The sequence below is a fragment of the Dendrobates tinctorius genome, unplaced genomic scaffold (genome assembly GCF_039654945.1).
Source record: "Dendrobates tinctorius isolate UK_male_01 unplaced genomic scaffold, ASM3965494v1 ptg000251l, whole genome shotgun sequence".
Classification (NCBI taxonomy): Eukaryota; Metazoa; Chordata; class Amphibia; order Anura; family Dendrobatidae; genus Dendrobates; species Dendrobates tinctorius.
Genome location: NW_027361918.1, coordinates 12,716,770 through 12,743,173, shown reverse-complemented (window position 1 = coordinate 12,743,173; position 26,404 = coordinate 12,716,770). Strand labels below are relative to the sequence as shown.

General features: G+C 44.7%; 9 non-coding genes across 9 annotated transcripts; all 9 read right to left on the bottom strand.

Annotated features, from left to right (window-relative positions):
- Positions 1 to 1,929: 1,929 nt before the first annotated feature.
- On the bottom strand, positions 1,930 to 2,002 carry TRNAV-UAC (transfer RNA valine (anticodon UAC)). The gene has a single exon. It is a non-coding gene; the product is annotated as a tRNA-Val (tRNA).
- Positions 2,003 to 2,099: 97 nt separating this feature from the next.
- TRNAV-CAC (transfer RNA valine (anticodon CAC)) lies at positions 2,100 to 2,172 on the bottom strand. Its single transcript has one exon. It is a non-coding gene; the product is annotated as a tRNA-Val (tRNA).
- An 86-nt stretch (positions 2,173 to 2,258) lies between these two features.
- On the bottom strand, positions 2,259 to 2,331 carry TRNAV-AAC (transfer RNA valine (anticodon AAC)). The gene has a single exon. It is a non-coding gene; the product is annotated as a tRNA-Val (tRNA).
- A 768-nt stretch (positions 2,332 to 3,099) lies between these two features.
- On the bottom strand, positions 3,100 to 3,172 carry TRNAV-UAC (transfer RNA valine (anticodon UAC)). The gene has a single exon. It is a non-coding gene; the product is annotated as a tRNA-Val (tRNA).
- Positions 3,173 to 3,269: 97 nt separating this feature from the next.
- On the bottom strand, positions 3,270 to 3,342 carry TRNAV-CAC (transfer RNA valine (anticodon CAC)). The gene has a single exon. It is a non-coding gene; the product is annotated as a tRNA-Val (tRNA).
- Positions 3,343 to 3,428: 86 nt separating this feature from the next.
- Positions 3,429 to 3,501, bottom strand: TRNAV-AAC (transfer RNA valine (anticodon AAC)). Its single transcript has one exon. It is a non-coding gene; the product is annotated as a tRNA-Val (tRNA).
- A 768-nt stretch (positions 3,502 to 4,269) lies between these two features.
- On the bottom strand, positions 4,270 to 4,342 carry TRNAV-UAC (transfer RNA valine (anticodon UAC)). Its single transcript has one exon. It is a non-coding gene; the product is annotated as a tRNA-Val (tRNA).
- Positions 4,343 to 14,713: 10,371 nt separating this feature from the next.
- TRNAV-AAC (transfer RNA valine (anticodon AAC)) lies at positions 14,714 to 14,786 on the bottom strand. The gene has a single exon. It is a non-coding gene; the product is annotated as a tRNA-Val (tRNA).
- An 86-nt stretch (positions 14,787 to 14,872) lies between these two features.
- On the bottom strand, positions 14,873 to 14,945 carry TRNAV-AAC (transfer RNA valine (anticodon AAC)). Its single transcript has one exon. It is a non-coding gene; the product is annotated as a tRNA-Val (tRNA).
- Between the last annotated feature and the right edge of the window lie 11,459 nt (positions 14,946 to 26,404).

Below are 26,404 nucleotides of genomic sequence, written 5' to 3'. Positions count from 1 at the left end.
CCCCACCACTGCTATCAATCTTCCAAGTACTGCAGGGATTTATGTATATCCCACTTTCTCAGTTCCACTTTGGAACTCACAGCTCTCCGGCGCCCCCCTTACCCTCAGGTCAGTCAGGGAACTGCACCTAGGATAATTGGCCGCCGGACGGGCTGCCTGTTGTGAACCGGCAATTAGGCTTCTGCAGTAAGGGAATTATCAATGCTGTGGCTGCAGACCCTTATTCAGCAATATAAGACCCTTCTGTACTGCCAGCAAGCCGTAATAGCCGTACACAACACGCTGCCACCAGTCACGGTTACTTAATTCACAGTGTTAAATTAAGAGGGTCCGTGGCAAACCCTTTGAATTAGTAGCGATTATCTATCAAAGGCGTATAGTTCGATTCTTAGAGCATGGAGACAGATCTAAATAATTTCATTTATTTTCCGAAAGAGGACAGTGATTACAGATAAAAGTTGCTATAAAATTGAGACATAAAATATGTACAGTACAGGTATAAAATAAAAGTGGAGAAAACAAAGAGATTACACTCACAGTTCCATATTGTTCCTTAGGCAGACCATGCGGCTAAGGTGGGTGGAGGCGGAGCTGCACTTCTCCGCTCATTGGGGTCCTTCTAGCACGACGACTTGAGCTGTTCTGAGCTGGTTTGCCCAGGAAATGCCTTATAGACTTTCCTATGTGACATCACAGAGAGGTGCATTCTGGGTTGATCCCACCTCTCTTATCCAAGTTATGTTTTGGCTACAAAACTTAGATTAGCTATAACTTTATGGGAGAATCTGGTATGGACTCATCAGTGGTATCATGTTTCCCAGCGTAATGAGCCCATCAAGAAAACATCAAACATCTATGCGATATGACCGTCCATTTGGGCGCAAATCCTATCTCATGTTCTGGACAGGGTAGAACTTCGAAACATACGCAGTCTAGAAGCTGGGACCGCTCAGGTTACAAAAATATGATTTTCATATCTCTAGGGTATTTGGTTCTTATGGTATAGTCTCTCATAGTTTTATTCGTTTCAAACAAAGAAGTTTTTCCCGCTCTGAAGAGGAGAGAAGGCAAATGGTGTGAGGAAGATGGTCTAGCTAATTAACATTCCTGCTCTTCCAGAGGAAGTGGCAGGGTTGATAAAACCTGGGGGGAAGGAATTCCTACTACTGAGAGTTTACAATGTCCTAGGATGGAGGATTTGTTAGCACATTGCAACAGAAAACATATCTTGCAGACATGGTACATCACACTTCTATCCAGTTTCGAACTGGGGACCGTTCGCGTGTGAGGTGAACGTGACAACCACTACACTTCAGAAACTCCATGCAAAGCTAAAGATGTTTAAACATGCTGAAATGAACTTGAAAAAGAAAAAAACAGCCAGCCAAAGTCAAGAGGTCTTCCTCTATGTCTGAAGACAGGACAAAGTGCATTTTGCAACACAGGAACCTTTCATTTGTCAGGCTATTGGAGAAAAAGAACAAACAGGGAAACAAAACCATGCTCCACAAAACATTCTCATGCCTTTGTCCAAAAGCCAAAAAGAAAAAGCACCTGGATGCCTGCTTTCGCACCTTGATCCTATCAGGTGTTACTTGAATTAGGAACACTTAGACACTGTCAAAAACACACATGCTTGCCAAAAGCAAAAACGGGTAGAAATAATCACATTGGTAAAAGTAATGCTCATTAAACCAGCAATAGAATATGCTAACTAAGGCTAATTAAGCCAACAATATACGTTTGTGATCAAAATAAAGAAAAGCCACATGTTTCTGCCCGGGATCAAAACAGGGAACTTTCAGGAGGATGGCAAACAGGACAATCACTACACTACAGTAACCAGACAAGAGGGTTTACTGTGGTCATGGCAAGCGTTAAAGATCAAGCACTCATTGTCAAAAGCGCTAGTCTGCAAGTGAAACGCTGTGTTTCTGCCCAGTTTCGAACTGAGGCCCTCTCGCGTGTAAAGCGAACGTGATAACCGCTACACTACAGAAACCAACCGATTCAAACAAACAAAAAATGCTGTGGTCATGGCAAGCAATAAAGAACAAGCAATGAAAGTCAAAAAGATCGTTTTCCAAGAGAAACAGCTGTGTTTCTGCCCAGTTTCGAACTGGGGACCTTTCGCGTGTGAGGCGAACGTGATAACCGCTACACTACAGAAACCGGATGCAAGTGCTTACTGTGGTGACAACAAGTAATCGAGATCAAGAACTGAAAGTCAAAAGCTTGGATACCAAAGGGTAACAGAGTGTTTCTGCCTAGTTTCGAACTGGGGACCTTTCGCGTGTTAGGCGAACGTGATTACCACTACACTACAGAAACCGGCTGCTGAAGGTTACTGTGGTCATGATGAGCCATCGAGAACAAAGACTCAACGTCAAAAGCTTTAATATCAACGCCTAATGTCATGCTTCTATCCAGTTTCGAACTGGGGACCGTTCGCGTGTGAGGTGAACGTGACAACCACTACACTTTAGAAACTCCATGCAAAGCTAAAGATGTTTAAACATGCTGAAATGAACTTGAAAAAGAAAAAAACAGCCAGCCAAAGTCAAGAGGTCTTCCTCTATGTCTGAAGACAGGGCAAAGTGCATTTTGCAACACAGGAACCTTTCATTTGTCAGGCTATTGGAGAAAAAGAACAAACAGGGAAACAAAACCATGCTCCACAAAACATTCTCATGCCTTTGTCCAAAAGCCAAAAAGAAAAAGCACCTAGATGCCTGCTTTCGCACCTTGATCCTATCAGGTGTTACTTGAATTAGGAACACTTAGACACTGTCAAAAACACACATGCTTGCCAAAAGCAAAAACGGGTAGAAATAATCACATTGGTAAAAGTAATGCTCATTAAACCAGCAATAGAATATGCTAACTAAGGCTAATTAAGCCAACAATATACGTTTGTGAATCAAATAAAGAAAAGCCACATGTTTCTGCCCGGGATCAAAACAGGGAACTTTCAGGAGGATGGCAAACAGGACAATCACTACACTACAGTAACCAAACAAGAGCGTTTACTGTGGTCATGGCAAGCATTAAAGATCAAGCACTCATTGTCAAAAGCGCTAGTTTGCAAGAGAAACGCTGTGTTTCTGCCCAGTTTCGAACTGAGGACCTTTCGCGTGTAAAGCGAACGTGATAACCTCTACACTACAGAAACCAACCGATTCAAACAAACAAAAAATGCTGTGGTCATGGCAAGCAATAAAGAACAAGCACTGAAAGTCAAAAAGATCGTTTTCCAAGAGAAAAAGCTGTGTTTCTGCCCAGTTTCGAACTGGGGACCTTTCGCGTGTGAGGCAAACGTGATGACCGCTACACTACAGAAACAGGATGCAAGTGCTTACTGTGGTGACAACAAGCAATCGAGATCAAGAACTGAAAGTCAAAAGCTTGGATACCAAAGGGTAACAGCGTGTTTCTGCCCAGTTTCGAACTGGGGACCTTTCGCGTGTTAGGCGAACGTGATTACCACCACACTACAGAAACCGGCTGCAGAAGGTTACTGTGGTCATGACGAGCCATCGAGAACAAAGACTCAACGTCAAAAGCTTTAATATCAATGCCTAATGTCATGCTTCTATCCAGTTTCGAACTGGGGACGGTTCGCGTGTGAGGTGAACGTGACAACCACTACACTTCAGAAACTCCATGCAAAGATAAAGATGTTAAAACATGCTGAAATGAACTTGAAAAAGAAAAAAACAGCCAGCCAAAGTCAAGAGGTCTTCCTCTATGTCTGAAGACAGGACCAAGTGCATTTTGCAACACAGGAACCTTTCATTTGTCAGGCTATTGGAGAAAAAGAACAAACAGGGAAACAAAACCATGCTCCACAAAACATTCTCATGCCTTTGTCCAAAAGCCAAAAAGAAAAATCACCTAGATGCCTGCTTTCGCACCTTGATCCTATCAGGTGTTACTTGAATTAGGAACACTTAGACACTGTCAAAAACACACATGCTTGCCAAAAGCAAAAACGGGTAGAAATAATCACATTGGTAAAAGTAATGCTCATTAAACCAGCAATAGAATATGCTAACTAAGGCTAATTAAGCCAACAATATACGTTTGTGATCAAAATAAAGAAAAGCCACATGTTTCTGCCCGGGATCAAAACAGGGAACTTTCAGGAGGATGGCAAACAGGACAATCACTACACTACAGTAACCAGACAAGAGCGTTTACTGTGGTCATGACAAACATTAACGATCAATCACTCATTGTCAAAAGCACTAGTTTGCAAGAGGAACGCTGTGTTTCTGCCCAGTTTCGAACTGAGGACCTTTCGCGTGTAAAGCGAACGTGATAACCTCTACACTACAGAAGCCAACCGATTCAAACAAATAAAAAATGCTGTGGTCATGGCAAGCAATAAAGAACAAGCACTGAAAGTCAAAAAGATCGTTTTCCAAGAGAAAATGCTGTGTTTCTGCCCAGTTTCGAACTGGGGACCTTTCGCGTGTGAGGTGAACGTGACAACCACTACACTTCAGAAACTCTATGCAAAGCTAAAGATGTTTAAACATGCTGAAATGAACTTGAAAAAGAAAAAAACAGCCAGCCAAAGTCAAGAGGTCTTCCTCTATGTCTGAAGACAGGACAAAGTGCATTTTGCAACACAGGAACCTTTCATTTGTCAGGCTATTGGAGAAAAAGAACAAACAGGGAAACAAAACCATGCTCCACAAAACATTCTCATGCCTTTGTCCAAAAGCCAAAAAGAAAAAGCACCTTGATGCCTGCTTTCGCACTGATAGGAACTGAAGGAGTTAAATTGAGTTCTGTCTATGTTGCATTCTCTTGTTTAAAACCTTATCTGTTCTTCGAGGAGATGTCTCAGACATCTCCCTTGTGAACCAAGGTCAAATACCTCTGCTTTTTTGCCTAAGTGACTTTCTTTGTAGAAAACAAGTTGTGAAATCATTTGTACTGCGCATGTCTGTAAATGTTTAAATTCTTTACTATAAAAGACGGAAGCCTAACTGATAAGCCAGAGGCGTCTTGGCAGGCATCCCGAGTGGTATTATACAGCCCGTGTCTGTGTTAGCCTTCTCGACGGAGCAATTGATTAAAGACATATGGTGCTTCACACCTAAGAACATCGGTCCTTCAGATGAAAGAGTAATCTGAGGTATCCCGACAGTTTCCTGGCGCCCGAAACAGGGACCTGATATAGGCACCTCTCCAAGACTACCCGATCTACAGACCACTCCAGTTACTGATGAAATTGTGAACAGCAGACCTAAACACCTGGCCATGTAAGAGATCAATTTTTCTCTTCTCTGCTCTTTATAATCTATCATTATAACTAAGGTCCGTATAAAGGGGAATCTAGTAGAGGAGGGGGCCGTAAAATCAGGTCCATATAAGAACTCTGAGGAAATCGGGTGTGACACGCATATGTAATTTCTGCTCGAATGAGAGGTTACTGTAGGTTCTGTCTGTGCACAGCTATTTTTAGAAAAAGAGCTGATGCAAATCAAAATGGGAGAGGTCTGACATTACGGAATATAAGTCTGGGTGAACAGTTCATACTGCGCAGCCCGGACGGACAAGTTTTTCACAATAGACGATTCCGCACTAGAAATAGAGGAGGTTGTTGAGTGACTGCCTTGATTTGAAGGACTGTGAAAAGTAGACAAATAAGCTGCACAGTAGGTATTCATTCAAAGAGTGGTGATATTGCCTAACTGGGTCATGTGACAGCGTCCTTTCGGGGAGGTCACCGCCTAAGCTTAAATCAACACCCTTTACGAATAAACCTTGTGACAGATAAGAGTGTGATAGAATGAGCACAGGACCACGAAATGAGCCTGTGACAGGATATGACTGAAGAACCCCGATAGATGGACACTTTGTTTACAATCCTGTGTGTTGTGGGAGTATTTCTGTTCGGATGCTACATAGCATATAAGTACACGAAACACGTAGTACACCGAGGAACAGACACTCCATTTAGCCTGTTAGCACCTTAGGAAGAAGGTAACGAGGTATAGTAGAGCCTAGTCTTGAGCTTACCCAATACACCACCTAAGGCAGGGGACTAACAGGAAGACAACAAGAGAAACAGGATAAGAATAAAAGATAAAATGGGGAACAGTCAGGGAAAGACACCTGAAGAAGGAAATCGGTTATGTGATATAATTGAGGATAGATATGGAAGTAGTGCAGCAAAGAACCTGGAAAAAGTATTAATCAAATCCAAAGTGCAAGATAGGCAGGCTGTGTGAATCCTTGCATATATGTCTATGAGAACCTCTGAATAAGATGAGAGATGAGTAATTGAGTAAAAAAAAAAAAAATAAATAAAAAAAAATCAGTGAATGAGCACGTATGAATGAATCATCACACATCATTTTTGTGTCAAGAGATTTGTGACCTTTCTAGTTGTGGTGGAATCCCGGACAGATGCGTTATAGATAATTCAAATCTACATCTGAGACTGAATGAATTGAGTAATGATATACACTCACTGGCCACTTTATTAGGTACACCATGCTAGTAACGGGTTGGACCCCCTTTTGCCTTCAGAACTGCCTCAATTCTTCGTGGCAGAGATTCAACAAGGTGCTGGAAGCATTCCTCAGAGATTTTGGACCATATTGACATGATGGCATCACACAGTTGGCGCAGATTTGTCGGCTGCACATCCCTGATGCGAATCTCCCGTTCCACCACATCCCAAAGATGCTCTATTGGATTGAGATCTGGTGACTGAGGAGGCCATTTGAGTACAGTGAACTCATTGTCATGTTCAAGAAACCAATCTGAGATGATTCGAGCTTTATGACATGGCGCATTATCCAGCTGAAAGTAGCCATCAGATGCCTGTTCTTAGCTGAGAGGAGTGGTACCCAGTGTGGTCTTCTGCTGCTGTAGCCCATCTGCCTCAAAGTTCGACGCACTGTGCGTTCAGAGATGCTCTTCTGCCTACCTTGGTTGTAACGGGTGGCAATTTGAGTCACTGTTGCCTTTCTATCAGCTCGAACCAGTCTGCCCATTCTCCTCTGACCTCTGGCATCAACAAGGCATTTCCGGCCACAGAACTGCCGCTCACTGGATTTTTTTTCTTTTTCGGACCATTCTCTGTAAACCCTAGAGATGGTTGTGCGTGAAAATCCCAGTAGATCAGCAGTTTCTGAAATACTCAGACCAGCCCTTCTGGCACCAACAATCATGCCACGTTCAAAGGCACTCAAATCACCTTTCTTCCCCATACTGATGCTCGGTTTGAACTGCAGGAGATTGTCTTGACCATGTCTACATGCCTAAATGCACTGAGTTGCCGCCATGTGATTGGCTGATTAGAAATTAAGTCTTAACACACAGTTGGACAGGTGTACCTAATAAAGTGGCCAGTGAGTGTAGTTCGTGTTATATGTGGCATTACATTGTAAAGTTTCTTGAATGCATTTGGCCAGAAAAAGGGCAAGGCATGGTTAATCTCATTATACAGTTATCTGCCCTTACAGTGAAATCCCGTGATTTTGAGTTTCTTTGTAGAAATTGATTTTGATAAGTCTAAAGAACTACAGAATTCTGTGAAGGACGACGCTGCATTCTGACGGGAGGGAGGAAGGATGGAGCTGCGCAGTTTCTTCTCCCTTCGCTCTTATCTCTGCTGAGTGTGAGCTGTGCTCAAAATTCTCTGTAATTCTATCCGTAAGGTACACGCTGAAAGATTTGTGCATTTTAAAGCAACAGTACTTAATTGAAGATTGGAAGTTAAAAGTAAGATATGGTGCCTAATTTAGAAGGGAATTGTAAGTGATTGCTTGGTCATTAATGTGTTTGAACCTGCTTCTAGTTGTGTGATTGATTTGTATAGCAAATTGTGTCAAATTACAAAAGACAGAGAAGGAAGGAAGCAGTAAAACAAGTGGGACAAATATTGAAAAAGGCAAAAATGCCAGAGTGTGAATGTTTGGATGTGCAAAAAGGCACAGACAAGGGAAGAAAATAGCAAGTGAATAAATGATGCTTGAGAATGTGCAGCAGTATGGAAGGTGTATTATGAATGTTTGATTGACAAAGTGTAACCAGAGACCCAGACAAAACAGATGGACTTGTAAACACTGTGGTCAGACTCAGACAAACCCAGACTGAATAGCTACTTGTGTGACCTGTGCTTCTGACCTAAGAGAATTGCACTAAATCCTATCCAGACAAGATCATAAGAAGCTGACATAATAGTGTGGATAGTGGGTAGTGGGGACATTGGCCCTTGAGGAGTAAGCTGACAGTAGACATCAGACGGCCAACCCCATCAGGACCTAGAAGTGTGACTAGAATAAGAAAGATACAGGTGTATTATCCCTGGAGCCCCTCTGACCAGCTAGCTTTGCTGAAGCAGCTGCCTGCCCCTGAAGACCAACCATTCCCGTTTTACAGTTTTACAGACACATAAAGGAAGTACAGCAGACATATAAGTGTACCTGGGCAGACCTAGAGAGGTTGGTGAGTCTAAAGGCAGGTGACGCACTAGATCATATAATTAAGACACACAGATGTGACAAAGAATCAGGCTTGGGGCATGGATGATAAATCTGCACGATCTGGGGAGACGTACTGTGAGTCACTAAGACAATGGGCTGCAGTGGAACAATCAGAGCAGTCTGTACTCCTGACTAATGTGACACAGCAAAGATGAGAGAGAGTAGAGATATACCTTGGACGGTTACAGCTGAAATGGGCAGACATGGGGTACATTTGCATAAACCCACTTGATGTTAGAATACTGGTGAATGCATTCATTGACGGTATGAACAAAGATTTACGAGACGCAGTACAGACAGCCAGACCTGAATGGAGACATGTAGATCCGAAAGACCTCCTTAAGGTAGCTAAAGAAATTGAGCAAACAAGGACAATAAGACGACCTGTCATGTATGCTGGAGCACAAGGAAAAAAGTGGAGACGTAATAGGAAAGGCATGTGAGATGACACTGACGTTTCTTTTGACAATCTATTCCCCACATGACATCCATGCCATACTCCTACAAGTTCAACCAAAACATCTGTCTATGGCCAGACAGCTCCGACTTGAGTGTGCTCTACTAATTCCTGAGTATGTCACTCCTCACAAGATGTAACGTTCTGAATCCAGCCACCCTCCTGCCTGTGGATTCAGAAAAGGGGGAATTGGTGACCGTATTGGCAAGTGAGGAAGGATACTTTGACATGACGCATGAACATGTCTGCATAGAACTGATGAGTCAGGAGACAGTTGGGTTTGCACACATTCATGAAAAACCTGTTCCTAATGCAGACTTTGAGTTTCTTTTTTGTAGATGGCCCCAGATACCACCAGGATGGACGATTCTACACTGGATATGCAGTAGTATCCTCACATGAGGTAATCCGAGCGGAGCCACTCTCTCCTCACATGTCGGCGCAGGAGGCAGAGTTGAAGGCACTCACTGAGGCGTGTAGAGCCGCTGCAGGTAAAGTCGCTAATATTTTCACAGATTCGAAGCCCATTAAAAATGCAGAGCTGGTGAAACAATTGATGGAGGCATTGATGTTACCAGTCCAGGTTGGCATTGTCAAGGTAAAAGCACACACAAAGGTGACTCCGTGGAGGTAGAGGGCAATAGAAGGGCGAACGAGGCTGCTAAAATAGCACAAGGCGGCCTAGAGAGAGCAGTGGACGGTGGCGGGGAGTCAGCGTATTCCAGCCACATTGGGTCTAGATGTCCTGAAATCCCTCCAGCAAAAGGCTGCCCAAACAGAGAAGGTATACCGGGGGAGACTGGGAGCTGAGCTGAACTCAAATGGAGTATGGGAGAATAAGGATAAAATGTGCCCACCAAAGTCCCTGTTCCCAATCATGGTGCAAGCAGCACATGGCCCCAATCACACCTCAAAAAGTCACATGTGTGCCATGGTAGATGCCTTCTGGATCGCTCCTGGCTTCAGTTGCGCAGCCGCGAAACTTGTACAATCATGCCTCATCTGTGCACAGCACAACCCAGGTAAAACAGTAAAAGTCCCTAAGAAAGCGACACCTAGGCCTCTCTATCCATTTCAGAGACGGCAGATTGACGACATACAGCTACCAAGGTAGGAGTGTATGCAAATATCCTAGTATGTGTAGATCTCTTCTCTGGATGGCCAGAGGCCTACCCGGTGAAAACGGCTACAGCTCGAGCCACTGCAAAGAAACTGGTGATGGAACTAGTACCACGATTCGGTGTCCCTGAAACAATTGAATCAGACAGAGGTACACACTTTACTGCTGAGGTAATGCAAAATGTAATGCAAATGATAGGTGTAGAACAAGCATTTCATACACCCTACCACCCACAGAGTTCAGGGAAGGTAGAGAGAATGAACGGGACACTAAAATTGAAAATACAGAAAACCATGGAACAAACCCATAAACCATGGCCAGAGTGTCTCCCATTAGCATTATTCTCAGTAGGGTACACACCCACGGGGAAAGCTAAACTGTCACCCTTCGAGATACTGTTTGGAAGACCACCGAACACAGGGTTGTACTACCCACAGGTCTTAACACTCAATGTGGATAATTTGACAAGTTATGTAATCCAGTTGCAAAAGCATTTAACTCAAATGCATTCTCTAGTTTTCTTTTTCATTCCAGATCCAGATAGTGTGGAAGGAACTCACTGTCTACAACCTGGTGATTACGTATATGTCAAGAAACACTCCAGAAAGACCCTTGAACCCCGATATCAAGGACCTTACCAAGTACTCCTAACAACGCCTACTTCTGTTAAGTTGGAAGGACGACCAACCTGGATCCATGCATCGCATTGCAAACTAGCCACAGGAGTTAACAAAGCATAAGAGTGCATAATGTTTTGGTTTGGTTTTGTTGCATTATCTGTAATAATGGTAGCTGCGTGGGACAATCTAAATTCTCCAATGTCCTTGAATAATAAGTTTATACAACATCATGAAAAATTACTGAATGATTGGTCAAATGACACTCAGCCTCCAGCAGATTGCTGGATCTGCACACATTCACCACTATCAGCCACTAGTATTCCGTTCCTTGTTATTCCTATGCCACCCGAGGAATTATTTGCCTGGACCAGTTGTTCTGATACACTTGCTAATAATGCCACAAATAATGTGAAGTTATGGAACACAACTGTTGGAATACCTATTGTGGGATGGGTAGGATACCCTTGGTGGCAGGGTAATCTTTCAGGAAGTAATACATACCTTCAATATCTGGCATATAAAGGGGGGGCTTGGGTACCCAGGAATAGAACTCGATTAACCTACCTGGGGCAAATTCCAATGTATGGCCTACAAGTTAGTTTTAATGTAACTTCCCACTCTACTGATGCCTTCAAACCAATACTGCTAGAAAGAAGGTTACATAACACGTCCTGGGAGTATTCCAATTTATTTCCCCAGGGCAATAATGAAACTTGTTTTAATATTTCAGGTAATATACCTTGCAATGAGTCATCTGGATATGAGAAAGGAACTCCCACCTGTGGAAATCCCGATGTAGGGTATTGTAGCCCTTTAGGACAACTTCCAAATTGGTGTATGCTTCAGAATGTATCTGCGTTCATAGATTTAGTTCATAGACTGGTATTACAACATTCAGCCCTATGGGACCTACCTAGTGACATGTACTGGATATGTGGAGACAATGCATATAAATGGTTGCCAGTAGGGGTAAAAGGTGCTTGTACTCTGGGTCGTTTGACTCCAGCTACCTTTGTTATTCCGAATGACCAGTTGAATACTCAGAGCATACCTAAACACACGTTGTACAAAAGAGCTGCTGACAATGCACCTCGCCTCTCTGGGAGACCACATATAGTGCAGATGAGTGTGGCTAATAAAATTGTCAGCTCTATTTTTATTTATCCTATGATTACTCAAATGTGGGATAAATTAGTCAGGGCTACAGATTACTTAGATGACCAAATATGGGATATATTGGATATATTGAACACCACCGTTGCTGTCCAAAATCAGCTCATCATAGCCACTAATCAGCATACCATAGTATTAGATTATTTAACTGCAGCGCAAGGAGGTATGTGTCAAGTCATCGGACCAGCTTGCTGTCATTATATAGATCCCAAAAGCATTATAAAGTTAAAATTGAAAATAGAGGATGTTCAAAAACTTAGAGATCAGTACGATAAAGACAATGATCGTACTAAGGATAGTTGGTGGTCAGATACATTCTCCTTTCTTAATCCAGCTAATTGGTTTAAGGGTATTGGAGGCTGGATAACTGGGATTATACTAAGTCTATTACGTATTGTTGTTTGTATCTTCGTAATATATGTGCTATTGAAACTTGTTTTTTGGTGTATCTCTGTATGCAAGAAAAGATGTAGAAATAGATAAGGAAGTTTGACTGTAAACAACAAGAATTTAACTATTATTCCTTTGAGTCCTAGATTGACATCTCATTTCTGGCATGAAGGAGCGTACTCTTGCAATGATGGACGTGGCTTCAGTATCTGGGGGATGGAGAAGGTAGAAGACCTGTCTCCCTTGGGCAACCCGTCGGCCTGGGATAGTACCTGGTGAACGAGCCACTATCCGCTGTTGTTGCAGGATCCAGTGTTCCAGATTGTGGAAAATGAAGATGTCAAAGGGGGGAATGATAGGAACTGAAGGAGTTAACTTGAGTTCTGTCTATGTTGCATTCTCTTGTTTAAAACCTTATCTGTTCTTCGAGGAGATGTCTCAGACATCTCCCTTGTGAACCAAGGTCAAATACCTCTGCTTTTTCGCCTAAGTGACTTTCTTTGTAGAAAACAAGTTGTGAAATCATTTGTACTGCGCATGTCTGTAAATGTTTAAATTCTTTACTATAAAAGACGGAAGCCTAACTGATAAGCCAGAGGTGTCTTGGCAGGCATCCCGAGTGGTATTATACAGCCCTTGTCTGTGTTATCCTTATCGACGGAGCAATTGATTAGAGACATATGGTGCTTCACACCTAAGAACATCGGTCCTTCAGATGAAAGAATAATCTGAGGGTTCCCGACAGCACCTTGATCCTATCAGGTGTTACTTGAATTAGGAACACTTAGACACTGTCAAAAACACACATGCTTGCCAAAAGCAAAAACGGGTAGAAATAATCACATTGGTAAAAGTAATGCTCATTAAACCAGCAATAGAATATGCTAACTAAGGCTAATTAAGCCAACAATATACGTTTGTGATCAAAATAAAGAAAAGCCACATGTTTCTGCCCGGGATCAAAACAGGGAACTTTCAGGAGGATGGCAAACAGAACAATCACTACACTACAGTAACCAGACAAGAGCGTTTACTGTGGTCATGGCAAGCATTAAAGATCAAGCACTCATTGTCAAAAGCGCTAGTTTGCAAGAGAAATGCTGTGTTTCTGCCTAGTTTCGAACTGAGGACCTTTCGCGTGTAATGCGAACGTGATAACCGCTACACTACAGAAACCAACCGATTCAAAAAGGCAAAAAATGCTGTGGTCATGGCAAGCAATAAAGATCAAGCACTGAAAGTAAAAAAGATCATTTTCCAAGAGAAAAATCTGTGTTTCGGCCCAGTTTCGAACTGAGGACCTTTCGCATGTGAGGCGAACGTGATAACCGCTACACTACAGAAACCGGATGCAAGTGCTTACTGTGGTGACAACAAGCAATCGAGATCAAGAACTGAAAGTCAAAAGCTTGGATACCAAAGTGTAACAGCGTGTTTCTGCCAAGTTTCGTACTGGAGACCTTTCGCGTGTTAGGCGAACGTGATAACCACGACACTACAGAAACCGGCTGCGGAAGGTTACTGTGGTCATGACGAGCCATCGAGAACAAAGACTCAACGTCAAAAGCTTTAATATCAACGCCTAATGTCATGCTTCTATCCAGTTTCGAACTGGGGACCGTTCACGTGTGAGGTGAACGTGACAACCACTACACTTCAGAAACTCCATGCAAAGCTAAAGATGTTTAAACATGCTGAAATCAACTTGAAAAAGAAAAAAACAGCCAGCCAAAGTCAAGAGGTCTTCCTCTATGTCTGAAGACAGGACAAAGTGCATTTTGCAACACAGGAACCTTTCATTTGTCAGGCTATTGGAGAAAAAGAACAAACAGGGAAACAAAACCATGCTCCACAAAACATTCTCATGCCTTTGTCCAAAAGCCAAAAAGAAAAAGCACCTAGATGCCTGCTTTCGCACCTTGATCCTATCAGGTGTTACTTGAATTAGGAACACTTAGACACTGTCAAAAACACACATGCTTGCCAAAAGCAAAAATGGGTAGAAATAATCACATTGGTAAAAGTAATGCTCATTAAACCAGCAATAGAATATGCTAACTAAGGCTAATTAAGCCAACAATATACGTTTGTGATCAAAATAAAGAAAAGCCACATGTTTCTGCCCGGGATCAAAACAAGGAACTTTCAGGAGGATGGCAAACAGGACAATCACTACACTACAGTAACCAAACAAGAGCGTTTACTGTGGTCATGGCAAGCATTAAAGATCAAGCACTCATTGTCAAAAGCGCTAGTTTGCAAGAGAAACGCTGTGTTTCTGCCCAGTTTCGAACTGAGGACCTTTCTCGTGTAAAGCGAATGTGATAACCGCTACACTACAGAAACCAACCGATTCAAACAAACAAAAAATGCTGTGGTCATGGCAAGCAATAAAGAACAAGCACTGAAAGTCAAAAAGATCATTTTCCAAGAGAAAAAGCTGTGTTTCTGCCCAGTTTCGAACTGGGGACCTTTCGCGTGTTAGGCGAACATGATAACCGCTACACTACAGAAACCGGATGCAAGTGCTTATTGTGGTGACAACAAGCAATCGAGATCAAGAACTGAAAGTCAAAAGCTTGGATACTAAAGGGTAACAGCGTGTTTCTGCCCAGTTTCGAACTGGGGACCGTTCGCGTGTTAGGCGAACGTGATAACCACTACACTACAGAAACAGGCTGCGGAAGGTTACTGTGGTCATGACGAGCCATCGAGAACAAAGACTCAACGTCAAAAGCTTTAATATCAACGCCTAATGTCATGCTTCTATCCAGTTTCGAACTGGGGACCGTTCGCGTGTGAGGTGAACGTGACAACCACTACACTTCTGAAACTCCATGCAAAGCTAAAGATGTTTAAACATGCTGAAATGAACTTGAAAAAGAAAAAAACAGCCAGCCAAAGTCAAGAGGTCTTCCTCTATGTCTGAAGACAGGACAAAGTGCATTTTGCAACACAGGAACCTTTCATTTGTCAGGCTACTGGAGAAAAAGAACAAACAGGGAAACAAAACCATGCTCCACAAAACATTCTCATGCCTTTGTCCAAAAGCCAAAAAGAAAAAGCACCTAGATGCCTGCTTTCGCACCTTGATCCTATCAGGTGTTACTTGAATTAGGAACACTTAGACACTGTCAAAAACACACATACTTGCCAAAAGCAAAAACGGGTAGAAATAATCACATTGGTAAAAGTAATGCTCATTAAACCAGCAATAGAATATGCTAACTAAGGCTAATTAAGCCAACAATGTACGTTTGTGATCAAAATAAAGAAAAGCCACATGTTTCTGCCTGGGATCAAAACAGGGAACTTTCAGGAGGATGGCAAACAGGACAATCACTACACTACAGTAACCAGACAAGAGCGTTTACTGTGGTCATGGCAAGCATTAAAGATCAAGCACTCATTGTCAAAAGCGCTAGTTTGCAAGAGGAACGCTGTGTTTCTGCCCAGTTTCGAACTGAGGACCTTTCACGTGTAAAGGAAACGTGATAACCACTACACTACAGAAACCAACCGATTCTAAAAAACAAAAAATGCTGTGGTCATGGCAAGCAATAAAGAACAAGCACTGAAAGTCAAAAAGATCGTTTTCCAAGAGAAAAAGCTGTGTTTCTGCCCAGTTTCGAAGTGGGGACCTTTTGCGTGTGAGGCGAACGTGATAACCGCTACACTACAGAAACCGGATGCAAGCGCTTACTGTGGAGACAACAAGCAATCGAGATCAAGAACTGAAAGTCAAAAGCTTGGATACCAAAGGGAGGAAATGGTTGAGGAGGTAAAAGTGGCTGGGACCCTAGGAGGTAGCGACCATGCTATTTTAGAATTTTGGATAACTAGAGGTGGAAGACCTGTGAAGACTCAGACGTCAAGGTTAGATTTCAGAAAGGCAGATTTTAAGGGATTCAGAAAGAGAATTGGAGGGATCCAATGGCTGGATATCCTTAAAGACAAAAATGTCCAGGAAGGATGGGAAATCTTGAAAAATGAAATTCTCAAAGCACAGTTGTTAACAATTCCGAAAAGAGGGAAGAATAGGAAGCATTTAAGGAAACCAGGATGGATGAACACAGAACTTAAGCACATGCTAAAAAGGAAGAAAAAAATGTTTATAAAATGGAAAGAGGGAGGCATATCTAAAGAAGAATATAATGCTGTCTGCAGAACCTGCAGGGCACAAATCAGATTATCTAAAGCTGAAAATGAACTGAGGCTTGCAAGAGATGTCAAAAGCAATAATAAAGGATTTTGGGGATATGTCAAAAGTAAAAGAAAAGTCAAAGATGCTATAGGATTTTTACAGGATGAAAATGATGAAATGGTAAGACAGGATGTTGAGAAGGCTGAACTTTTAAATTCCTATTTTGCATCTGTTTTCTCTCAGAAAGGAAATGCAACATCAACTGTTATTCACTGTCCTATTAAGGGAATAGAAGAATCCAGGATATCTATAAACAGAAAGATAGTGAGGAAACACTTAGCTAACCTAAATGAATTCAAGTCTCCAGGTCCAGATGAATTACACCCCAGAGTACTGAAGGAGATAGCAGAAGAAATTTTTGAACCCCTCTCCATAATCTTTGAAAATTCTTGGAGAACAGGAGAAGTGCCAGAAGACTGGAGAAGAGCAAATGTTGTTCCTATCTTCAAAAAGGGGAAGAAGGTGGACCCAGGCAACTATAGGCCGGTGAGTCTGACTTCTATACCAGGAAAGATCTTTGAACAAATTATTAAACTACATGTATGTCAATACCTGGATAAGAATGAAGTGATTAAACAGAGTCAGCATGGGTTTGTAACTGATAAGTCATGTCAGACTAACTTAATTTCCTTCTATGACGGTATCACTGATTGGGTGGATCAAGGAAATGCTGTAGATATAGTATATCTTGACTTCAGCAAAGCATTTGACAAAGTCTCTCATACAATCCTTATTGAAAAAATGACTAAGTATGGAATGGACAAGGCAACTGTTAGGTGGATTCATAACTGGCTTAGTGATCGGACCCAAAGAGTGGTCGTAAATGGCTGCACATCCAGTTGGAAGAATGTCTCAAGTGGGGTACCACAGGGCTCTGTCCTGGGCCCTGTATTGTTCAACATCTTTATCAACGATTTAGATGAAGGAATTGAGGGTAAACTGATTAAATTTGCTGATGACACAAAGCTAGGAGGGATAGCTAATACTAGAGAGGAGAGAGAGATGATTCAAAAAGATTTAAATAAACTGGAGAAGTGGGCAGCAACTAACAGAATGGTTTTTAACAGGGAGAAATGCAAAGTACTACATCTGGGCAATAAAAATGAAAAAAGCATATATAGAATGGGAGGAATAGGGCTAAGTGACAGCACATGTGAAAAAGACTTGGGTATACTAATAGATCACAGACTGAATATGAGTCAACAGTGTGATGCAGCAGCAAAAAAGGCAAATGCAATTCTAGGATGTATTAACAGAAGCATACAGTCTAGATCACGTGAAGTCATTATTTCCCTCTACTCCTCTTTGGTCAGACCTCATCTGGAATATTGTGTCCAGTTTTGGGCACCACATTTTAAAAAAGACATCAACAAACTGGAGCAAGTTCAGAAAAGAGCGACCAGAATGGTGACCGGTCTGCAAACCCTGTCTTATGAGGAAAGGTTGCAGGATTTGGGAATGTTTAGTTTGCAAAAGAGAAGACTGAGAGGAGACTTAATAGCTGTCTACAAATATCTAAAGGGCTGTCACATTGTAGAAGGATCAACTTTATTCTCATTTGCACAAGGAAAGACTAGAAGCAATGGGATGAAACTGAATGGGAAGAGACACAGATTAGATATTAGAAAACACTTTTTGACAGTTAGAGTGATCAATGAGTGGAACAGGCTGCCACGAGAAGTGGTGAGTTCTCCTTCAATGGAAGTCTTCAAACAGAGGCTGGACAGACATCTGACTGGGATGATTTAGCGAATCCTGCTTTGAGCAGGGGGTTGGACCAGATGGCCCAGGAGGTCCCTTCCAACTCTAAGATTCTATGATTCTATGATTCTATGATTCTATGGGTAACAGCGTGTTTCTGCCCAGTTTCGAACTGGGGACCTTTCGCGTGTTAGGCGAACGTGATAACTAGAGTTGAGCGAAACGGGTCGAAAAAATTCAAAAGTCGCCGACTTTTGGCAAAGTCGGGTTTCATGAAACGAAACCCGACCCTAGGATGAGGTCGGCCACGAGGTCGGCGACTTACGCGCCAAAGTCGCGTTTCAAAAGTTTGTTTTGCGCTCTTTTTCAGCCAATCAGGATCCACGGACACTGTGGGCAACGTGATGACCTAGGCACTGGTCACCACCATCTTTCAGAAGGGCATGCAAGTGATTGGCTTGCTTTGGTGGGCGTCACAGGGGGTATAAAAGGGCGTGCACGCCGACCGCCATCTTACTTCTGCCGATCTTAGTATAGGGAGAGGTTGCTGCTGATTCTGTAGGGAGAGCGTTAGGCAGGGAAGAAGACAAAAAAACTGCTTCTGCTGCTAGCGATTTGGCCTGCACAACACACAAGTCACTGTGTGTGCAGTGCAAGGGGAGGCTATATTGTGGTGTATCAGTGGTGTTGGTTGTTGGGCTGCCTTTTAAGGCTTCCTGACACGCTGGCATTGCTGTTTACCCAATGCTCCGCAAACTGCTTTTTTAAAAGCAATCCAATCTCCCTTATCCTCTCATCACTTTGGTCACAGGCAGCTGTGCCATCGAGCGTGTCACATAGCGCTCAGATATCAGTGGGCCTCACACAATCCACAAGTGTCCAGTGTCCAAAAGTGTACGCAGAGATTCAAAATCTCCATTATCCTCTCGTCACTTTGGTCACAGGCAGCTGTGCCATCGAGTGTGTCACATAGCGCTCAGATATCAGTGGGCCTCACACAATCCACAAGTGTCCAGTGTCCAAAAGTGTACGCAGAGATTCAAAATCTCCATTATCCTCTCGTCACTTTGGTCACAGGCAGCTGTGCCATTGAGCGTGTCACATAGCGCTCAGATATCAGTGGGCCTCACACAATCTATAAGTGTCCAGTGTCCAAAAGTGTACGCAGAGATTCAAAATCTCCATTATCCTCTTGTCACTTTGGTCACAGGCAGCTGTGCCATCGAGCGTGTTATATAGCGCTCAGATATCAGTGGGCCTCACACAATCTACAAGTGTCCAGTGTCCAAAAGTGTACGCAGAGATTCAAAATCTCCATTATCCTCTCGTCACTTTGGTCACAGGCAGCTGTGCCATCGAGCGTGTCACATAGCGCTCAGATATCAGTGGGCCTCACACAATCCACAAGTGTCCAGTGTACAAAAGTGTACGCAGAGATTCAAAATCTCCATTATCCTCTCGTCACTTTGGTCACAGGCAGCTGTGCCATCGAGCGTGTCACATAGCGCTCAGATATCAGTGGGCCTCACACAATCCACAAGTGTCCAGTGTCCAAAAGTGTACGCAGAGATTCAAAATCTCCATTATCCTCTCGTCACTTTGGTCACAGGCAGCTGTGCCATCGAGCGTGTCACATAGCGCTCAGATATCAGTGGGCCTCACACAATCCACAAGTGTCCAGTGTCCGAAAGTGTACGCAGAGATTCAAAATCTCCATTATCCTCTCTTCACTTTGGTCACAGGCAGCTGTGCCATCGAGCGTGTCACATAGCGCTCAGATATCAGTGGGCCTCACACAATCCACAAGTGTCCAGTGTCCAAAAGTGTACGCAGAGATTCAAAATCTCCATTATCCTCTCGTCACTTTGGTCACAGGCAGCTGTGCCATCGAGCGTGTCACATAGCGCTCAGATATCAGTGGGCCTCACACAATCCACAAGTGTCCAGTGTCCAAAAGTGTACGCAGAGATTCAAAATCTCCATTATCCTCTCGTCACTTTGGTCACAGGCAGCTGTGCCATCGAGCGTGTCACATAGCGCTCAGATATCAGTGGGCCGCACACAATCCACAAGTGTCCAGTGTCCAAAAGTGTACGCAGAGATTCAAAATCTCCATTATCCTCTCGTCACTTTGGTCACAGGCAGCTGTGCCATCGAGCGTGTCACATAGCGCTCAGATATCAGTGGGCCTCACACAATCCACAAGTGTCCAGTGTCCAAAAGTGTACGCAGAGATTCAAAATCTCCATTATCCTCTCGTCACTTTGGTCACAGGCAGCTGTGCCATCGAGCGTGTCACATAGCGCTCAGATATCAGTGGGCCTCACACAATCCACAAGTGTCCAGTGTCCGAAAGTGTACGCAGAGATTCAAAATCTCCATTATCCTCTCTTCACTTTGGTCACAGGCAGCTGTGCCATCGAGCGTGTCACATAGCGCTCAGATATCAGTGGGCCTCACACAATCCACAAGTGTCCAGTGTCCAAAAGTGTACGCAGAGATTCAAAATCTCCATTATCCTCTCGTCACTTTGGTCACAGGCAGCTGTGCCATCGAGCGTGTCACATAGCTCTCAGATATCAGTGGGCCTCACACAATCTACAAGTGTCCAGTGTCCAAAAATGGACGCAGAGATTCAAAATCTCCATTATCCTCTCGTCACTTTGGTCACAGGCAGCTGTGCCATCGAGCGTGTCACATAGCGCTCAGATATCAGTGGGCCTCACACAATCCACAAGTGTCCAGTGTCCAAAAGTGTACGCAGAGATTCAAAATCTCCCTTATCCTCTCGTCACTTTGGTCACAGGCAGCTGTGCCATCGAGCGTGTCACATAGCGCTCAGATATCAGTGGGCCTCACACAATCCACAAGTGTCCAGTGTCCAAAAGTGTACGCAGAGATTCAAAATCTCCATTATCCTCTCGTCACTTTGGTCACAGGCAGCTGTGCCATCGAGCGTGTCACATAGCGCTCAGATATCAGAGGGCCGCACACAATCCACAAGTGTCCACTGTCCACAAGTGTGTGCAGAAATTCTAAAACTCCCCTGTCCTATAGACACCTTGTACCTTGTTTTACATTACTATATAGTTTGTTGGATTTTGTCTACATTTCTACCAAAAATGAGGAAGGCTGGTGGAAGAGGCCGTGGAATTGGGCGGGGGTTGGCAGCTGGTAATGATGGTGTTGGTGGTGGATCTGATGGTAGTGGCAAGAGCAAAATAGGACCGAATGCAGGAGGTGCTGACCCTGTGTCATCGTCTGGCTACATAAGGACTCGAACGCTTAGTTTTCTAGGAGTTGGCAAACCGCTTTTAAAGGCAGAGCATCAGGAAAAAGTTTTGTCTTACATTGCTGACTCAGCCTCCAGCTCTATCGCCTCCTCTTCTTCAGTTGTAAAAAGTAAAAGCACTGAGTCGTCATTGGAGGCTCATGTTCATGAACCACACCTTTCCTTGTGTCCTTCACCCCAACCAAGATTGAAGGATGACGCAGGCCATACTACTGATTACTCCATGGAGCTGTTTTCACATACCATGCCTGGATTATCAAGTCAAATGGTGAATTACCCAGGCCAAGATGAATCTGACATGGAGTGCACTGATGCACAGCCGCTGATGGATGATTCTGCTGGTACATTCACTCAGAGCACTACATTGTCCTCGCAGTGTACAGAGCCAGATTTTGACCCTGATGAGACTCAGGTGCCCCTTCCCGCACACTATACCACCATACACGGTGACACAGAGAAAGGTGCACATGACATAGAAGAGGAGGTGATGGATGACCCAGTTGTTGACCCAGATTGGCATCCATTGGGGGAAGAGGGTGCTGCTTCCAATAGCTCAGATGAGGAGCATCCACAGCAGACATCGACATCGCAACAGCTGTTATCTGGCAGGCCCGGAGCACTCCAAAGACAGGTTCCAAACATCAAAAGAGTTGCTGGACAGCTTGTCCAGAGGGTCAAAAGATCACAGCGTGCTAGGCCGCAAAATGTCTGCCAAAGTAGGAAGAGTGCAGTGTGGCACTTTTTTGAACAAAATCCTCATGATCAGGCCAAGGTTATCTGTAAGAAGTGCACAAAGACCTTTAGCCGAGGGAAAAATCTGAAAAATTTGAATACCAGTTGCATGCTTAGACATTTAACCAGCATGCACTTGCAAGCGTGGACACAACACCAAACCTCAAGTGCCACATGTGCAACTGATCACAACGAAGGTAGTCAGCAACGCTACATTGTTTCCCCCACTGTAAGCCCACCGGTTAGCACAGCAGCAAATGTTGAGGTGTCGTTGCAAGGCCACAGCAGTCAGGGAATCCCACTGTTATATCAACGAAAGACTGATTCTAGGCCATCAGAAAGAACACCAACTCCATCACCATCATCAACCCTCTCTCAGTCCGCCCTGTCCACCGCTACTTCCACCATATGCAGCTCTCAAGTCCAGCTCACCCTCCCAGACACTATGAGTAGGTCAAGAAAGTACTCAGTCTCTCATCCGCGTACACTGGGTTTGAACGCCCACATTGCCAAACTAATCTCGTTTGAGATGATGCCCTTTCGGTTGGTGGAAAGCACAGCTTTCCGCGAACTCATGGCCTATGCAGTACCACGCTATGACCTACCCAGTCGCCACTTCTTCTCTCGCAAAGCCATCCCAGCACTCCACCATCATGTGAAAGACCGCATTGTCCATGCACTCAAGCAGTCAGTGAGCGGAAAGGTGCACCTCACAACTGATGCATGGTCCAGTCGGCATGGCCAGGGCCGTTACGTGTCCATCACTGCGCACTGGGTTAATGTGGTGGATGCAGGGTCCACAGGGGACAGCGGTGGTGGGACAGTGCTGCCTAGCCCACGGTATAGGAAACAGTTGGCTGTAGGCGTTCGACCCTCCTCCTCCTCCTCCTCCAGAAGCGACAGCTCGTCCACAGAGCGCAGTCGTACGAGCACTCCATCTGCAGCTGCCACTGTTGCACACGATGTGTCCCCCTATCGAGCAGCTAGTGGAAAGCGTCAGCAGGCTGTGTTGCAGATGATGTGTTTGGGCGACAGACACACCGCCGAGGTGCTGGCCGAGTACTTGAAGCGACAAACTGAGTCATGGCTGGGCAGTGTACATCTTGAGGCAGGCAAGGTAGTTAGTGATAACGGACGTAATTTTGTGGCAGCCATAGCCCTTTCAAAACTCAGCCACATACCTTGCTTGGCTCACACCTTGAACCTGGTGGTGCAGTGCTTCCTCAAAAATTATCCGGAGTTAACAGCCCTGCTCCAGAAGGTGCGAAGACTGTGCGCGCACATCCGCCGGTCGTCTGTACACTCCGTTCGTATGCAGAAGCTGCAGCGATTGCTCCACCTTCCCAACCACCGCCTCATTATCGACATTGCAACAAGGTGGAACTCCACCCTGCACATGGTAGAGCGGCTGTGCGAGCAGAGGCAGGCCATAATGCATTTGTGGGAGGATACACGGCCAGGCACTTTGAGAGCAGACATGGAGTTGACAGGCGTGCAGTGGTCGAAGCTGAAAGACCTTTGTAAAGTACTTCAGTGTTTTGAGGAATGCACACGGCTCGTAAGCGCAGACGACGCCATCCTAAGCATGAGCATCCCACTTATGCGTCTGCTCATGCAAACTTTGACGCACCTTAAGGAGCAGGCGTCTGCAGCCAATGTTGATGAGGAGGAAGAGGAGGAGGGAATCCTTGATGACATTCAGCCATTGTCTGCTCAGGGACCTCTCCTGGACGAGGTGGAGGAAGAAGAGGAGGAGGAGGAGGATGATGGGGATGATTACTTAGGGGAGGAGGATGCATCTCGTGGGGCAAGTGAAAATGTTGGCGTGGCAAGGTCTGGTACAGGGTTTGTGCATGACTGGAGGGATGTGGATTTGCCAGAAAGTGCTCCTCCACCCAGCACTCGCAGTGCATCATTGACACCGGGAACATTGGCCCACATGTCAGATTATGCCTTGCGGATCCTAAAAAGGGACCCCCGCATAGCCAAAATGATGAACGATGACGACTACTGGTTGGCCAGCATCCTGGATCCACGCTATAAAGGCAAATTACAAAACATCATGCCACAGGAGAACCTTGACCTAATATTGGCTAATAAACAAGCAACTCTGGTAAATCGGTTGCTTGAGGCATTCCCAGCACACAGCAGCGGTGATGGTTCTCACACGAGGCGTACGGGCCGGGGGCAGCTTGGCAGAGGTGTTCGTGGTGCACACAGCAGAAGTGGCGTTGGAGACAGGGGTTTCATCACAATGTTGTGGACTGATTTTTCAAATACCGCTCACACAACTGGTAATACTGCATTGATGGAAAGTGACAGGAGACAGCAGTTGTCAACTATGGTTACAAACTACTTTTCCTCCCATATCGATGTTCTCCCACACAGGTCATTCCCCTTTGACTATTGGGCCGCTAAACTGGACACCTGGCCTGAATTGGCACAATATGCCTTACAGGAGCTCGCTTGCCCAGCTGCAACTGTGATATCGGAAAGAGTCTTCAGTGCAGCTGGATCAATCCTGACAGAAAAAAGGACCCGTCTGTCAACCCAAAATGTGGATGATCTAGCCTTCATTAACATGAACCACGCATGGGTTTCCAAGGATTTTGTCCCACCTTCCCCTGATGACACATAGGGTGACAGAAAAATGGCTTGCTTTGGTCCACCTCTTCCTGGTACTTCACCTATTTCGCCTTTTGCATCAGTTGAATGTCCAACATCAACATATGCCACTTTCTAAAACTCCCTAACTGTGCTGCCTCCCCCCCATGGCCGGGGTCACCACCTAACGCACGACACCGTGCGAGTGCCGTTGCCCTGGACAGGTGGGTAGGCCGACTCTTGGGCGCGGGCACTGGCACAGGGTCCCTCATAGTGCAATCAAGTGTCTCTGACGGTGGTGGTGCACACCCGCCGTCAGACACACCGCTGTACTATGAGGGGCCCAGTGCCAGTACCGACGCCCACGAGTGGGCCCCCCTTGCTTGGCAAGGGCCCCAGCATTTGCAATCTTTACCTCTCCCTGCTCCTCCGCTGTGCAATCTGGGCCGTCAAATCCATACTGTGCCTGACACCGTCTGAGCCTGCCTCCTGAGACATATATTTTGAATGTGTACGCTATCCATACATGTTATCCAGGGATACGGTACCCTTTCTAACCTTTGTGCAATGACGTGCAATCCATACTGGGCCTAACACCGTCTGAGCCTGCCTCATGCTGTATAGACATATATTTTGAATGTGTACGCTATCCATACATGTTATCCGGGGATACGGTACCCCTTCTAACCTTTGTGCAATGACGTGCAATCCATACTGGGCCTAACACCGTCTGAGCCTGCCTCATGCTGTATAGACATATATTTTGAATGTGTACGCTATCCATACATGTTATCCAGGGATACGGTACCCTTTCTAACCTTTGTGCAATCACGTGCAATCCATACTGGGCCTAACACCGTCTGAGCCTGCCTCATGCTGTATAGACATATATTTTGAATGTGTACGCTATCCATACATGTTATCCGGGGATACGGTACCCCTTCTAACCTTTGTGCAATGACGTGCAATCCATACTGGGCCTAACACCGTCTGAGCCTGCCTCATGCTGTATAGACATATATTTTGAATGTGTACGCTATCCATACATGTTATCCGGGGATACGGTACCCCTTCTAACCTTTGTGCAATGACGTGCAATCCATACTGGGCCTAACACCGTCTGATCCTGCCTCATGCTGTATAGACATATATTTTGAATGTGTACGCTATCCATACATGTTATCCGGGGATACGGTACCCCTTCTAACCTTTGTGCAATGACGTGCAATCCATACTGGGCCTAACACCGTCTGAGCCTGCCTCATGCTGTATAGACATATATTTTGAATGTGTACGCTATCCATACATGTTATCCGGGGATACGGTACCCCTTCTAACCTTTGTGCAATGACGTGCAATCCATACTGGGCCTAACACCGTCTGAGCCTGCCTCATGCTGTATAGACATATATTTTGAATGTGTACGCTATCCATACATGTTATCCGGGGATACGGTACCCCTTCTAACCTTTGTGCAATGACGTGCAATCCATACTGGGCCTAACACCATCTGAGCCTGCCTCATGCTGTATAGACATATATTTTGAATGTGTACGCTATCCATACATGTTATCCGGGGATACGGTACCCTTTCTAACCTT